This window comes from Camponotus floridanus, unplaced genomic scaffold, assembly GCF_003227725.1.
Source record: "Camponotus floridanus strain SB8 unplaced genomic scaffold, Cflo_v7.5 scaffold57, whole genome shotgun sequence".
In the NCBI taxonomy this organism is placed as follows: Eukaryota; Metazoa; Arthropoda; class Insecta; order Hymenoptera; family Formicidae; genus Camponotus; species Camponotus floridanus.
Genome location: NW_020229736.1, coordinates 471285 through 485714, shown reverse-complemented (window position 1 = coordinate 485714; position 14430 = coordinate 471285). Strand labels below are relative to the sequence as shown.

Below are 14430 nucleotides of genomic sequence, written 5' to 3'. Positions count from 1 at the left end.
CAGAGATCATGCTAGAGTGATCTAAGAGCGATCGCTGAATAAGTTCTTCTCGGACGATCGAAATGCATTCCGAATGCACCGAAGGCATACGCGCCACGAGTCAGCCTCGGCGTGGATCCAGATGCAACGAGGTATGCGGAGTCCAGAACTGGCAGATACGCAATTCGCGATCGTAATAAATCAACGCGCAACCTAATTAACCGACGGACCCTATAATAGGGTTCATTATCGCCCAAGTCGCTGCTAATTATGAGAACACACCACCGTGTCTGTCTTCGTCCTAAGAGTAGGCTTAATCTGGATTTATCATCGGACGACGATTTCAAACTCTTACAACATCAAGCAGATTACTGTCTGCGTGTCTCGAGGCGAACCTTTGAGAAAAAAACTTGGGGATAAATTCACTAACTTCGGCTTCGGGCTTCGTCAACTTCGTCGAGGGCAGAAACCTGACTTGAGGACGCGTCGAAATTCGTAAATAAATCGCGTGGACTGTTGATAGAGCTCGATTACATTATCGTTTTGTGCATCCATGTAAGAACAGAGGCGCACATGGTGAAAATTAGCAGTTAATCGCTAAATATATGGCCGACGTGTGTAAATCATCGGAAATATCGGTTTTCAATATGCTCGTTAACAGACCTTTAATACATATTGGGATCGATGGTGTTACATAATTATATGCGGTGCAAAATCGAATTCCGAAACAAACGTGTCAATCAGGATGTCTTACTATTTTTTTTATTACGTTACTTTAAATTAAATCAATCACCATATCGATTTGCACGCATACTTATATGCACATATTATATGAAACATAATTCTTTACGTATTATATATATAATATTATATATATAATATTATATATATTATATATTAATATTATATATATTATATATATTATAATATTATATATATATTATATATTAATATTATATATATTATATATATTATATATTAATAAGTATATAATATTGTATAATAATTATATAATAATTATATAATAATTATATAACAATTATAACAATAATAATATATAACAATTATAATAATAATAATATATAACAATAATAATAATAATAATAATAATAATAATAATAATTTTATACATATATATATATATAATTATATAACAATTATATAATTATGTATATATATATATATATATATATATATATAATTATATAATAATATATAAATTTATATATATAATTAAATTAGTTGTTTGGTACATAAATTATATAATTGAATATAACAAATTTTGTATATAACATTTACATGACGTTTGTACCATTTTAATAGATTATTCCGATGAAATTAACTTTCCGTGAAATTTTGAAAGTTTGGCTTATATTTTTTGCTCCATCTCTCTGAGCTTAGTGCCGCGAACAGACGATCGTAAAGTTCGCTCGTTATATTTTACGAACAGAGGAATAAAAGAGTTTTTACGCATTGCTTTTATTATTTAAGAGGAATTCTTTGTTTCCGGCGACGATTCGCCATCATCTCCTATCGCGAAGAAAGAAACAAAAGTTGGCATGATAATAACATCGCAATAACTGTATTGGTTTTATGTAGGTTCTTTTATTAAATTGCTGAAGAAATAAGTAATTGGCTGGTTTGAATTATCTTGTAAAACGAATATATGTAATAAGTATGTTACATTATATCGAATAATGTACAATGTCAGAAAAAGTAATTAACGGTTCACGCTTAAAGAATAATTGAGAATTAAAAAGTAAAGTCAGATAATATTATAGAAGAGAAAAATTATGTATAATACTAATCTATTGCATAAAAGCACAAGGAAAGTTTATTTAAAACGTATAAGATAAAAATATAAAAATATTGTTAAGATAAAAATATAAAAATATTGTTATTTTGACAGATGACAGATTCAATAATCCACATAGATTCTTCAAGAAACACACAAGATTTACTAAAAAAAAATATAAAAAAAAAAAGTTATCTCTTTAATTTATATCTAAAAAATAGCACTTTTAAATAAATTAAACATCAAATTATGTCAATTTGTACAATTTTAATTTTTAAAATCGAGTAGATTTCTCGTATTTTTAATAGAGTCATATGAATACCTCGAGGCTGGATTTTCAAAATCTAAGATTATTTCGCCGAAATATGCCAATGCGATTTCGAAACGCATGTGCAACTAGAATAGCATTAGGGACAATTTTGACCCAATTACTCCGATTTTCCATTTAATCTATGGGTGGATGGAGAACGAGGAGGGGTGGGAATGGGTGGGGAGGAGGGTTGGAAATTTTATCGGGATTTATTAGCCGCGGGGAATCGACTAGGGGGTTCGTAATGACCGAGGCATTACTAATGGGGCGAGGTGGAGGAAGGAGGCAAAAAAGGGCGGAACTGCCTGCCAACGTAACAACGCCGCTGATGCAAAAGCGAACAAAATGCCGTCAGGTGTTGCCCCCATAAATCACTGCGTACGTACGTACCACCTTCCTTTCGGTCTTCGTCGCGCCGCTTCGATGCATTCGATAAATAAAACATGCGGCGCGAAAAGGCCCGCAAAGTGTATCGATTGGTTCTACCAGATAAACGTTGTATAATGCCGCGTATTATTTCTATTTCGAAAAGGACAGAGAGAAAGAGAGAGAGAGAAAGAGACACGTTTTCCTTTCAACTTTTGAAATATGCAAGGTGAGCATTTAACTTTCTCTCTTTTAAAGTAATAACGTCATATAGCGTTAAAGAAGCTCTCTCCAGGAATAATTTAAAAATTTTCTCAACATATATCACGTACATATATATCAAGGAAAAATGTATAATTCTCGTTATTTAATCAGCGTCTCGTTAATAATTAAATTTCATTATTGCTTCGATTAGAGAAGATGCAATTTTCTTCTCTTGATTTTGCTAGAATTTAAATAAATTATTTTATTTTTTATTTTTACAAATTTCTCGCGCAAAACTTGACGTTCTCGGCCATCGCTCAGGGCGCGAGGACATCCTAATCAATCGCGACGATCGCGTGAGAGACGAGAATAACGCGGAACTTTGGCATCGCATTAATTACTGGTCGCTAACAATGGCACAATAATTAACAATTATGCGGTTTGATAATTATATACTGTTGGACTGAGTTATCATGTATCGTTGCCCGTCCGTATGAATAAGTGTACATGATTTTGCAACGAGAGCTGTCATCATATAGATAGCATAAAAGACAAGAGAATTAGAAACCAGCTGGAAATTTATTAATTTTATTCTTATTTTTATTGTATATATTGTAAAAAAATTAAAATTGTACATTAAAAAATTATAAATTAAATTTGTAAAATAAAAAAAATAAAAGAAATTAAATTGTAAATTAAAAAAAAAATATAAATTAAAATTATAAATTTAAAAAAATATACAAATAAGAAAATTAAAAGAAAAACGAAGAAGAGAGAGGAAATAGATTATTATAAAGTCTGATAAATTTTCAAAGTGCAACGCATTTTTTTGTATTTCACAGCGACACGTTTTTGTATCGCATTATTTAAATAAAATAGTAAAATGAATCGATCGATCACTGACAAGCACCCAGACATTCAGGTGTTCCGAGTCTAGTATCTTAAATCCGCCAATTTAACTTCGTCTATGAAACCGGCGTGCCTTCTTCTTTAGCAAGAGGCAGGCACCGCAAAAAGCGCGCCAAGCCTTGATGCAAATTTATGTTAACAGCGTCGGCGAGTGTCTCTCTCTCTCGTATATTTACAACACTGTCGCGGGTAGGAAACGCAATCGGGGCGCTGCCTCAACGCGAGCACGCACTTTTATACGCGTATTATATATGCGTCCGCATGTGTGTGTGTGCGTGTGTGTGTATTTGTACCCGTTATAATTACTATTATATTTAAATAAAGTTACGTCTCTTGTAATCGTGTATAAACTGCTCCAGAAACTTTTTCGTTCGCTAATTTGAATATTACTTTAGGAGCAAAAAAATTCCCACGTGCAAGCAGGACACACATACACCCACGCAAACGCGACACGTGCGTACGTTCTCGGGAAGGCGAGAAAATCATTATCGAAGTGAGCGAGAAGAACGAGAACTCGGAGAAGCGCGAGCTTCTTGCAGGTGCGCGACGTCCTGTGTATCGTCCTCTCGATTTAATTAAATTCTCGGAGAAACGGTGGCTCGGTTCGCCCCCTTTCCTCACCTTCTCCTCTTTTTTTCTTTGCACTCCCGCACGCACGCGCACGCACATACATACGCGCGTATGCACGCGTTGCGCTTTACTAATTGACGGATGAATTAATTAGCGCGAATGATCGATCGCGCCCGCCCACCGGATTTATTTTCCGTCGAAGCGGACAACGACGCGATGTCGGCGCGAGATCATTCGATCCTGCGATTCGGTATCAAAATAAGAGAATAATTATGACAGTGTTTTCGCAAAGTGAAGTGAGCAAAAGTAATAGAAAGAGCAATATTGATATAAAATAAAATAGTGATGCTATTCTTTTCATAATTAATTTTTGAGATTTTGCGATTAGTAAATCTCTCTTTAATAATTTTTTAAAGTAGTCAGAATAATTATATAACAGTAAATTAAATAATAATAATATTAATAATAATATTAAATAACAATTAAATAATTTTTCAGAAATATAGTCTGTTTTTTTTACTGACACTAGTAATTTTTCGCCAATTCGTAAAAATTACATTAAAATATAAAAATGAGATTTCTAAGATTTTTTTGGAAGGAAATGATAGGATTCAGAGATCGAAGCGTTTTTATGATTGCGCGGCTGTCAGGTCGATTAAAAGAAGCATCTCGTTAGCGCTGTAACGAGGTGTCGGCGATCCGATGACAACGGAAGAAAGGCCGGCGAGTTGGTGAACAATGCACAGATATAATACGGTCGTCGAGATCAATCTCTTAAGCGCGAACGAAAAGAGACTAAAAATCTAGAATTTTAAAGGGCAGATAAATTTAAAAAGATTTATTCGATTATTTTTTATCAAGTTAGAATTTTTTATCAATTTAGAAAAGTTTATATTCGATTATTTTTTATTAAATTAGATTTGACGGTTTCCGTTTGATAAATTAATTCGAATTTAATAGTATTAGTTACTAATTAATCCCTCAAATATACGAGACATTTCTTATTAAAGAGCGTATTTTAGATAATACCAGTTAATCCTCTTTGCAACGATTTCTACGTCCAAGTGTTTAATTTACACGCAGAGAGATTTTTCTATTATTATCTAGATTATTTATTTATCTACATTATTGTTATATTTATTCCGTATTATTTTTAGATAGGTCAGCGCGATAAGAGATTCAAGTAATTTTGATACTCGTAGATCTCTCGGGGGCTGCGAAAATGACGCGGCGCATATAACATTACGATAGATCTGTGATTTATATCCGCACACAGCAGCGCTCGAGACTCGGCACCATTTGCGGTGTCAGCAGTCTACTTATTGTTAGAAGCAATAAGACGTGCCGTGAGAACGTGACGCGTTTCTCTATCGCGCGCAGATCGCTTTTGTACGCTACGCGTATTAATCAATATTAATACTCGGCCAAAACAGAATAATAATCAACCGTGATCATAAATCAGGCTCTCCTTTTTAATCTCGAAGATTGACTCCAAGTCGGGGATGAACTTGATAATTCAGACATGTATCTTTCAAAATTCAGAGTTTAATTTATATCATATGTATGTATTTTATAATTAAAAAAATTATTATGTATATACACAAGGTGTTTCGATAAAGATGGATAATCTCTTGTAATCTAGGAGTTTATGGGGTTATTTAGCCTTGCAAAATAATCTTAAGTCCCCTTATAAAATTTTTATTTTATAGCACATCTCGAAATATTTGTCTTCAAAGTTAAAATTTGAAAAGTTTTTTAAATAATTTTTATATCATTCTGTGGATTTTAATAATTTCTAATAATTATTTTTATAATGAAATAAAGGTGATTAAAATAACACACAGATTTCTGGATACCGTTTGAGAATCAGGGACCATCTATAAATTTTTTAAATTACAAAATTTTGAAGCCGACAGATCTTTTATTTTTAAATATATTTTTAGATTTTTCAAATATAATTTCGATTTTTCTCTCAAAATATTTTTCTAAAAAAAAAGTATTTTTGTTTTATTTTCGTCACAGTCAATTGTTCTCAAGAAAAACACAAAAGTAAATGATGACGATGATAAAAGATGCGTTGTAGAAACAAATTTTATAAAGGAACTTGGGGTTATTTTTATTCTATTACACGAGATCTTTATCGAAACATTCAGACTTATTTGCTTGCAGAAATTTTTCAAAACTGAAGGGGGAAAGAGAAAAAATTCTTGATTGCGCAAAATATTAATTAAGTCGTCGCTTAAAAAAATAGTCACATGCATCATTAAGATTGGAGCCTTCATTGTAAAAAAAATTTATAGAGTTATTTTTATTCTATCACGAGAGACTGCCCATTTTTATCGAAACTCTCTGAACACACAAATTTATTTGCTTGCGGAAATTTTTTAAAGTTGAAGAGAGAAAAATTCTTGATTATTCAATATTAATTAAGTCGTCGATAAAAAAAATGTCATGACACGCAAGATTGAAGCCTTCGTGTTCGCTTGATCTACCTCGCCCGGACAGACAAAATGCTCTCGTAAGCCGCCATAAATTTTCACCAGTAGTCTTCGCAGTTACGAAAAGCATCGGCGTTTCGAATCGCGATAAGAGCATCTCTAAAACCCGCGGCCATCGCCGCATAGCGACATATCGTCGGCTAAAAGCAGAGCCGCATACACACAGCTCCGCGTGTGAATGCTTTCGCGCTGAACAATCGCGGAGGAGTCAGCCCCCGATCGTTTCTAGCCCCGGAGAGGAGCTTTACTCCTTCGAACACGACGCCATTATCGTTACTCCCTTTATTATCCAACTATTACGAACCATATCCGTTGCTATTGTTCCTCCAAATCGGATATGGGATTTTTTGCACGTACAGTCCTTAGAGAAAGATGGATCTGCTTCATCGGAAACATAGAGATAACTGTGAGAGATTTCAAAGTTATCGATAAAATAGAGCATGAATTACAACGAGCAGCTGCATATTTTAATTTTTAAATTATTATATATTTTCTTTATATCAATTGATTCCTCTCATTATTTTGTGCGTAAAAGTACTGAAATAAGATAATTAAAAAGTGAATATTTTACGAGATATTTCATAGTTTAATATGTGAAATTTAAATATAAAATATTTCTTTTATAAAATATTTTTTATATTAAAATATAAAATATTATTATAAGCTGTCAATTTTTAAATCTCCTGCCCTTATAACTTTTTACGCTGAATATTTTGAGAAATCGATTTACATAAAAACAAATTAGAGTAGTTTCATTTAAAAAAGCTATTTTAAGGGGATCCCTCAATCTCTTTTTGTCTTTCGACAAAATACTGTAATTTTTGGACCTGTGTCATTTTTTTATTATCTATATAGAATTAAAAATCCTTTTCTACAGTTGAAGTATAGATGCAAATAGACACGGAGAAGCTGATTATATACTGAGAAGAAAAACAAGTATAAAATTATATATTTATTTATCTCACTTATAAAAAAAAATAATAAATCTCACTTATAAAAAAAAAATAATTAATATAGGATGCAATGACCTTCTTATTCAATTTTTATACGCGATAACTTTTACAAAATAAATAATTTATAAGTTATTTAGATCTTTTAATTACTATCTTATTACACAGGCCTGCGAGGTTTTTTTTTAAAGATGCAATAGTGATTTCCGACGTAATTTTGTGCGCTGAATCCGAATCTGGCCGCCGAATTTGCACGTCACGTTTTTGAGTAATTTATAATTGAATGGTTCAAAAATCGCTATTTTGGCCAATTTCATGAATTTATTGCGAGGAAACCAAATTTTTTTGAAATATTTCTGCGAATGGCATCGTATAATACTCACTTTCGCCTTTCAAATCCACTTTCGATTACCGCTGTACGATTTTTTTTCGCTGAGATATATAAGTATGACATTGTAAGAAAATTTACGTTAAAGAAAATTTTTAGACATCAATATGATAGATCCATGATCTTGAAGTTTGAAAAGACTGACATATGTCAGGTTCGGTTGGTCAAAAAAATATTGTAAAGAAATGTCTAATACAGTTGTTACACATTTTGATAAATTTTTCTAAATTTTATATCTTTTTATTGTGATTCTATTCGCTATATTGGATGCGCTATTTTTAATTTCAAAAGAAGGTATTTAAAAATGTTTATTTTTACCCTAATTTTGATTCGTTGTGAGATAGAGAGGTGGCACGGTTGATTTAGAATGGCTTATTAAATTCCTATGCATGACCGGTCTTATAACTTGTATATCTGAGCGAAAAAAATCGTGCGGCGGTAATCGAAAGTGGATTCACAAAAGATGAAAGTGAGTATTATACGATGAGTATTATACGATTGACAGAAATATTTCAAAAAATTTGGTTTACTCACAATAAATTCATGAAATTGGCCAAAAAAGCGATTTTTGGGCTATTCAACTACAAATAACTTAAAAACCTGACGTGCTACGCAAATTCGGCGGCTAGATTCGGATTCAGAGCACAAAATTACGTCAAAAATCACTATTGCATCTTAAAAAGAAATTTTGACCCCCTTTTTTGCAGGCTTGTGTTATCGATATAACTTCGTGAATGATGTATCAAGAAGCTCGTTCAGTGTCCATAAAATTTTGAAACTTACGTCGATACACGAAGGAAATCCTGTTCCATAAAACCATGTTCGTCACGCAGATGATCTCGAGGCGCACGTCGCCAGAAATCATTCAGATGACTGCGCCCGATCCTGCCGCCATTTATCCTATCCATAGGAACGCTTCGATCCGCGGTTATGCGAATCTCATTTTCTGCTATGGTCGCCGTAGCTTCTCCACCAGACGAGATAAGCCGTGTACTCGTGCTGGAACTTAAAGGATCCGGCTGCGTGTCCTCGCAGGAAGAGGCGCGGGAGGCCGCGAGATAAGCCTCGATGTATTCTCAAGTTCGTATAATATTAATAACGTGTCTCTCCCATCACCCATGCTTCTCGATATAAACTCCAATCGTTCCCATAATCGCGTATCGTGCTCGCCGAAGTGGCACAGGCGACCTTATTGCCTTCCGATTAGTTTGTCCTCTCCTATCACCTCCTTCCCCCCTTTCCTCAGCTTCCCCTTTAAGTTTAACGTTTAAGTAGCTCTCTTGTTTATTATTGCAAATAAGTGTTTGCTCGCAAAGTTGCGGTGAGAAAGAGGAGATAAGCTCGCGAAGAGGATACTTATACCTGTTTTGAGCTGGGAACTCTGCCAATTTACATTGCATCTTACTCCATCAGCTTTTCGATCCTTGATAACACAGGCCTGCGAAAAAGGGGTCAAAATTTCTTTTTAAGATGCAATAGTGATTTCCGACGTAATTTTGTGAGCTGAATTCGAATCTGGCCGCCGAATTTGCGTAGCACGTCAGGTTTTTGAGTTATTTGTAGTTGAATAACCCAAAAATCGCTATTTTGACCAATTTCATGAATTTATTGTGAGTAAACCAAATTTTTTGAAATATTTCTGTCAATGACATCGTATAGTACTCACCTTCATCTTTCGAATTCACTTTCGATTACCGTCACACGATTTTTTTTCGCTCAGATATACAAGTTATAAGACTAGTCATGTATAGGGATTTAATAAGCTATTCTGAATCAACCGTGCCACATCTTTATCTCACTACGAATCAAAATTAGGATAAAAATATACATTTTTAAATACCTTCTGTCACCTTTTAAAATTAAAAATGGCGCATCCAATATGGCGAATAGAATCACAATAAAAAGGCATAAAATTTAGAAAAATTTATTAAAATGTGTAACAACTGTATTAGACATTTCTTTACAATATTTTTTTTGGCCAATCGAACCTGACATATATCAGTCTTTTCAAATTTCAAGATCATGGATCTACCATATTGATGTCTATATAAATTTTCTTTAACGTAAATTTTCTTACAACGTCATACTTATATATCTCAGCGAAAAAATATCGTGCAGCGGTAATCGAAAGTGGATTTGAAAGGCGAAAGTGAGTATTATACGATGCCATTGGCAGAAATATTTCAAAAAATTTGTTTTCCTCGCAATAAATTCATAAAATTGGCCAAAATAGCGATTTTTGAGCCATTCAATTACAAATTACTCAAAAACGTGACGTGCTACGCAAATTCGGCGGCCAGATTCGAATTTAGCGCACAAAATTACGTCGGAAATCACTATTGCATCTTAAAAAAAAAAAAACCTCGCAGACCTGTGTAATTGAAGTCTTCGAGTCTCTAGGATTGAAATTTTTCGAAAGTCTCGATTTAAGTTGGCTCGCAAGAAAGATCGACAGGGCAATAACAGCAACTATAATTGGGCTTTTTTTATATTCTTGATCCTGCGTCACGCAACTAAGAAAAATAATCCTGCGGATTGACGGCGGAGGATATTTCTTGTATCGCGATCAATGATCGAGACGCGTCTCTTCGTCAACGGTGTAATCCCTTAAGATCCGCTAGACTAACCGATCGGGTTTCACGGCTTTTCAATATGTAATGGGGCGAACAAATTATATCGCGCCGTGTCTCGCACGCGGGGCGACGTCGAATGATGGATCGTTCGGATTTTCGATTTTAGTCGTGGAAAGAAAATCCCCAAGGTCATTATGTCGCGGCAACTTTTTCCTTTTAGCCACGCTTGAAAAATTACGGCCGAATCAATAACATCCTTCGATTTTCAAGCCGCATAGATTGACATGTTTTGAATAAAGCGAGGGCGAAGGCGACTCGCAAAATTAACTCGTGAATTTACTAGGATGGAACGAAAAGTAAAAACTTTATTGTAACAATGTCGAATTGCTTCCTATCGGACTGGAAGTTGCGCAAGTTTGAACAAAGAAGTAGTGAATTAAGCTTCACTCGTCCGCAAAATAACGTTACACAAGCGCTACATTGTATTTAAATTGCTATTTTTTTTTCTAAAAAAAAAATCACATCGATCACCATTGTTACGCGAATAATGTTTTCATGTCGCTTCTACTCATCCAATTAAACGTCGAGCAAGGCACGGCTTCGGGACCACCACGAGGGAGGAAGATGCACAAAGGATGGAAGGAATGAAGCCGGATCAGAAAGCATAACGTCTGTATCAAGAAAAGATAAAAAAAAAGCAAGAGCAAAGAGGGAGGGAATGGAAGCTTGTGAGAAGAAAGGAGGGTGAAAGCGTTTGAAACTAGAATCTACGGAAGACGAAAACAGAAGATAAGTTCCGGGAAAGGGAGAAGAGGAAAAAGGAGAAAGCAGAAAGAAAATCAGGATTCAAAAGGATAAAAAAATGAAGAAATCAATCCCGAAAATTCGCATCAGCAGATTGTCCTTCAAGATTTATAGATCTGCAAAATGTCCGACCTCTGAATCTTCGTAAAAAGATCTGCAATTTTGGAAAGAGAAGATTTAAATGGACTTTATTTTTGAAAATTTTCTAGATTCTCAATCCTTGATACTTGAATTTCTCCAAGTGTCCAGATTCTTAATCGTTTTCTTTCCTAATGATATTGCAGTGAAATTGCTTGCGATCTCTAAATTTTTATATCTTATCTTTTTACCATTCTAATTGTATAAGATTCTCCCTCGAGAATTTTTCATCTTGATCTCCTCGCTCGTAGGATATGCTGACCGGCGAATCAGAAACAAAGAAAGACAAAGAAAGGAAGACAAAAACGTATCTGGTCCGGTGTCAGCCGCTGACGGATGGGCCCATGAGTTTCCTCAAGGTCTCACGAATCCGCGATACCGCAGTCCTTTTCGTTTCAACTCAGCCAAGTGAATACGGATCCATTACTCCTACATCATCAGATTCTTTCAAATTTCGTTAACTGCCTCTAATTCCTATCGTTCTTCCAAACACACACAAGAAAAAAGAAAAATTAAAAATTACATTAATCCTTAATCACTGCATTTCATTTTGTATTATTGATGTGACATGTGTTGCTGTTAGGTTGATAAAAGAGCGTTGATTGTGAGTCTCTGAAATATTTATATCGACAAGTCTTTTAATTAACAAATTTAATTAAAGCAGTGATTATTTTTAAACAAGTCATTTTATTAAGATATTAAGTTATTATTTTTAAATAAATCATTTTATTAAGAATCATAATAATTTTATTAAGAATCATATAAATTGTTCTGGAAGATTAGCCAATGTTTATCTTTTACTAGCTGATAGATTTGAAAATTATTTGATTACTTTTGCATTCTCTTTCCCAAAAATAATATAAATTTATAAATTTATAAATTTATAAATTTATAAAACAATAAATGTAATAAAAAGATATACATTTGTTTAATAAAAAATATAAGAAGTTAATTAAGTGTATAAATTAATACAACGTGTAGAAAAGAATCATCAATGTGTATCAATTTTCAAAGTATGTATGAATAATTTTTATATAAAGCTTACATTAAAATACAATTTTCGAATTTTTTATATTAAATTTTAAACATATAATTTCATAAAGAAATTTTTTTACTGAAATCTTTTAGGCCTTATTTATTTATTTAATTGCTTAATATACTTGATCTTTTAATTTCATGCTCTTCGATTGCATAGAAAGTTTCTTCAAGATCTCGCGTGTTTTTACAAGAGTTACATCGATAACTCTTGTAAAAAAATTCTAAAGAAGGATAAATTTCCGGATCGGTAATACATCGTTCGAGCAGATCCTCGAAGATCTTATTTTGAAGAACGATAAAGTATCAACCGAAGCAGAGCCATACTCTTCGGGTTGTCTCGCCAGATCGTGCTAGCAGTTCTACGGGCCCACTTGAGTAGTATAACGTCGTCTGCCTTATCGACGCAAAGTTAGCGCGAACCGAACCTGCATGAGGCCCCATAAGCTTGTTTTCTACTCGGCTCCGTCTCATTCACGTTGAAACCGGTTTTCTACAGAGATTTGAATTTCGTTGGAAAGAACAAATCCTCTTCCTTCTGGTTGCCTTTCTCCTCCAGCCGGGAGAAGCTGGGCCTTATATCGAATCATCAGAAATGCTCAACGCAGTTCCTCGATTTGTTACATTTAAATTTACGACTCCCACATGTTGTTTGAATATCGAAATAGTTATATTTTAATCAATCTTTAAATTGCACGCAATGAGTCTGAAATGTTGAGTTTTCAAATCTTCGAATTTTTTAATGGGACTTTAATAAAGATTCGAATTTTTAATTATCTAGAGAAAAATATATTATAAAATTTTCGAATTTATGAGCACAAAAAAAGTCTTCAAGTGGCTATAATTATCAATATCCTTTTTAATAAGAAAATAGAATTTTACAAAAATCTGAAAATTAATAATTAATATTACTCGAGCAACTTGAAATTAAACTCTTAAATGCCACGTCGCATTCATCTTTATACATAAATATACTGATTGAGAATTTAAATTCGAGGACACGATTAATCTTCATCTCATTAGAAATACATTTATTCATTGTTAAATATCCAGCGTTCGCGCCGAATCTACTTTCGCAACGAGATAACTTCTTGCAATATACTTGTCGATAGCGAGCGCACTCGCATGGTGGGATCTCATAGTGGTCGTCGGCCCCTGCCAGGGTCTTCCTCCCTCCGCGTTGCCACTTACGAAGTCCTCCCTCCCTTCCCCGCCCCGCCCGCATCGTACGGAGCGAGGAGAAGCGGGCCCCGGCAGGCCCGTTGGGAGGGGGGAAGCTAGACTCGGGGGAAGATGAGGAACGAGCGAGGGAATAAGGGAAAAGGAGATAGAGCGAGAAAGCGCTCGCAAAGACGATGTAACATTGTTTACGACGTACACACGGGGGTAAGCCCCCGATGCACAGCCATGCTGGATTCCTTTCGCGGCTGTAGATCAAAATTATAAGGCAGAACGCGCCCGCTCGGAACGTCCGCTCGGGATTCCCTCGAATGCGCCATCCTCCGAATTCTCCTGCCTTATCCTCCTTTCGTCGCTCCCGAAAAAGGGAGCAAGGGCGCCCCGAGAAGATCGATAGCTTCGTTTGTCTCCTCTCTTTTCTCGGCGAACCGGAGCGCGAGCCTTCTTCGGATCCGTGTGTCTTTAATCTTCCTCACTTTGTATCGCTCCTCAACCCTGGCTACCTCGCGAGCTGCCATTCATCGGGTAGATAGGTCAGGTGACACGTATGCGTCGTGCTCATCGAGCAGCTCAATGGCTGCTTGTCAGTAGATGAATACTCGCCGAGCAACAAGTGACTTAAGGAACTGGACGCCTACTTTAGAAATGTCTCGAATTCGCATTCGAGTGGCACAAAAGATGGACGATGCGCACCCTTGGCGATTAAAGACGGCTGATTAGAAACGGATTTAA

The 14430-nt window shown here is 34.8% G+C and overlaps 1 protein-coding gene across 1 annotated transcript in view; it reads left to right on the top strand.

Moving 5' to 3' along the window:
* The window catches only part of LOC105255864 (unconventional myosin-IXa), a 54640-nt gene that overhangs the window by 18077 nt on the left and 22133 nt on the right, over positions 1-14430 (top strand). The gene's annotated exons all lie outside the window — the stretch shown is intronic.